This window comes from Salvia splendens, unplaced genomic scaffold (assembly GCF_004379255.2).
Source record: "Salvia splendens isolate huo1 unplaced genomic scaffold, SspV2 ctg563, whole genome shotgun sequence".
NCBI classification, from domain to species: Eukaryota; Viridiplantae; Streptophyta; class Magnoliopsida; order Lamiales; family Lamiaceae; genus Salvia; species Salvia splendens.
In genome coordinates this window covers 21,860-26,543 of record NW_024599222.1, presented here as the reverse complement: position 1 = coordinate 26,543, position 4,684 = coordinate 21,860, and positions in this window count along the sequence as shown.

The following is a 4,684-nucleotide window of genomic DNA, read 5'->3' as shown; positions in this document are numbered from 1 at the left end:
ATACACATCCTTGATCCAAATACACACATTATAAATATATTACATACATTAAACACAAAATACACATAGACACACTAATAAAAAAATACACAAAGTAAACACAATCCACATACTCCAAACTTCGTACATTGCAAAAATACAAATTACTCAAAATACATACATTGCATAAATTAGACACACTATACACATCCCTGGTCAAAATACAAACATTAATAATAAAATACACACATTAAACACGAAAAACACACATCACAAAAATACATACATTGCATAAATACATAGACTATACCAAATATAAATAAACACTATACACATCCCCGATCCAAACACACATTATAAATAAATTACATTCATTAAACACAAAATAAACATAGACACACTTCACACACATAAACACACACTAAACACATCTCCAGTAAAAAAATACACACACTAATATTAAAATACATAGATTAAACACAAAATACACAATACATTTAATAAAAATACATACATTGCATAATATACATAAACTATACCAAATATAAATAATCACTATACACATCCTTGATCCAAATACACACATTATAAATATATTACATACATTAAACACAAAATACACATAGACACACTAATAATAAAATACACAAATTAAACACACAATCCACATACTCCAAACTTCGTACATTGCAAAAATACAAATTACTCAAAATACATACATTGCATAAAATAGACACACTATACACATCCCTGGTCAAAATACAAACATTAATAATAAAATACACACATAACAAAAATACATACATTGCATAAATACATAGACTATACCAAATATAAATAAACACTATACACATCCGCGATCCAAACACACATTACATACATTAAACACAAAATACACATAGACACACTTCACACACATAAACACACACTACACACATCTCCAGTCAAAAATACACACACTAATATTAAAATACATAGATTAAACACAAAATACACAATTCTCACACAGACACACTCCATAGCATACATTGAACACAATACATTTAATAAAAATAAATACATTACATAATATACACAAACTATACCAAATATAAATAAACACTATACACATCCCCGATCCAAATACACACATTATAAATATATTACATACACTAAACACAAAATACACATAGACACACTAATAATAAAATACACAAAGTAAACACACAATCCACATACTCCAAACTTCGTACATTGAAAAAATACAAATTACTCAAAATACATACATTGCATAAATTAGACACACTATACACATCCCTGGTCAAAATACAAACATTAATAATAAAATACACACATCACAAAAATACATACATTGCATAAATACATAGACTATACCAAATATAAATAAACACTATACACATTCCCGATCCAAACACACATTATAAATAAATTACATACATTAAACACAAAATACACACAGACACACTTCACACACATAAACAACACTAAACACATCTCCAGTCAAAAATACAAACACTAACATTAAAATACATAGATTAAACACAAAATACACAATTCACACACAGACACACTCCATAGCATACATTGAACACAATACATTTAATAAAAATACATACATTGCATAATATACACAAACTATACCAAATATAAATAAACACTATACACATCCTTGATCCAAATACACACATTATAAATATATTACATACATTAAACACAAAATACACATAGACACACTAATAAAAAAATACACAAAGTAAACACAATCCACATACTCCAAACTTCGTACATTGCAAAAATACAAATTACTCAAAATACATACATTGCATAAATTAGACACACTATACACATCCCTGGTCAAAATACAAACATTAATAATAAAATACACACATTAAACACGAAAAACACACATCACAAAAATACATACATTGCATAAATACATAGACTATACCAAATATAAATAAACACTATACACATCCCCGATCCAAACACACATTATAAATAAATTACATTCATTAAACACAAAATAAACATAGACACACTTCACACACATAAACACACACTAAACACATCTCCAGTAAAAAAATACACACACTAATATTAAAATACATAGATTAAACACAAAATACACAATACATTTAATAAAAATACATACATTGCATAATATACATAAACTATACCAAATATAAATAATCACTATACACATCCTTGATCCAAATACACACATTATAAATATATTACATACATTAAACACAAAATACACATAGACACACTAATAATAAAATACACAAATTAAACACACAATCCACATACTCCAAACTTCGTACATTGCAAAAATACAAATTACTCAAAATACATACATTGCATAAAATAGACACACTATACACATCCCTGGTCAAAATACAAACATTAATAATAAAATACACACATAACAAAAATACATACATTGCATAAATACATAGACTATACCAAATATAAATAAACACTATACACATCCGCGATCCAAACACACATTACATACATTAAACACAAAATACACATAGACACACTTCACACACATAAACACACACTACACACATCTCCAGTCAAAAATACACACACTAATATTAAAATACATAGATTAAACACAAAATACACAATTCTCACACAGACACACTCCATAGCATACATTGAACACAATACATTTAATAAAAATAAATACATTACATAATATACACAAACTATACCAAATATAAATAAACACTATACACATCCCCGATCCAAATACACACATTATAAATATATTACATACACTAAACACAAAATACACATAGACACACTAATAATAAAATACACAAAGTAAACACACAATCCACATACTCCAAACTTCGTACATTGAAAAAATACAAATTACTCAAAATACATACATTGCATAAATTAGACACACTATACACATCCCTGGTCAAAATACAAACATTAATAATAAAATACAAACATTAAACACGAAAAACACACATCACAAAAATACATACATTGCATAAATACATAGACTATACCAAATATAAATAAACACTATACACATCCCCGATCCAAACACACATTATAAATAAATTACATTCATTAAACACAAAATAAACATAGACACACTTCACACACATAAACACACACTAAACACATCTCCAGTAAAAAATACACACACTAATATTAAAATACATAGATTAAACACAAAATACACAATACATTTAATAAAAATACATACATTGCATAATATACATAAACTATACCAAATATAAATAATCACTATACACATCCTTGATCCAAATACACACATTATAAATATATTACATACATTAAACACAAAATACACATAGACACACTAATAATAAAATACACAAATTAAACACACAATCCACATACTCCAAACTTCGTACATTGCAAAAATACAAATTACTCAAAATACATACATTGCATAAAATAGACACACTATACACATCCCTGGTCAAAATACAAACATTAATAATAAAATACACACATCACAAAAATACATACATTGCATAAATACATAGAATATACCAAATATAAATAAGCACTATACACATCCCCGATCCAAACACACATTATAAATAAATTACATACATTAAACACAAAATACACATAGACACACTTCACACACACTAAACACATCTCCAGTAAAAAATACACACACTAAAATTAAAATACATAGATTAAACACAAAATACACAATTCACACACAGTCACACTCCATAGCATACATTGAAGACAATACATTTAATAAAAATACATACATTGCATAATATACACAAACTATACCAAATATAAATAAACACTATACACATCCTTGATCCAAATACACACATTATAAATATATTACATACATTAAACACAAAATACACATTGACACACTAATAATAAAATACACAAAGTAAACACACAATCCACATACTCCAAACTTCGTACATTGCAAAAATACAAATTACTCAAAATACATACATTGCATAAATTAGACACACTATACACATCCCTGGTCAAAATACAAACATTAATAATAAAATACAAACATTAAACACGAAAAACACACATCACAAAAATACATACATTGCATAAATACATAGACTATACCAAATATAAATAAACACTATACACATCCCCGATCCAAACACACATTATAAATAAATTACATTCATTAAACACAAAATAAACATAGACACACTTCACACACATAAACACACACTAAACACATCTCCAGTAAAAAAATACACACACTAATATTAAAATACATAGATTAAACAGAAAATACACAATACATTTAATAAAAATACATACATTGCATAATATGCATAAACTATACCAAATATAAATAATCACTATACACATCCTTGATCCAAATACACACATTATAAATATATTACATACATTAAACACAAAATACACATAGACACACTAATAAAAAAATACACAAAGTAAACACAATCCACATACTCCAAACTTCGTACATTGCAAAAATACAAATTACTCAAAATACATACATTGCATAAATTAGACACACTATACACATCCCTGGTCAAAATACAAACATTAATAATAAAATACACACATCACAAAAATACATACATTGCATAAATACATAGACTATACCAAATATAAATAAACACTATACACATCCTCGATCCAAACACACATTACATACATTAAACACAAAATACACATA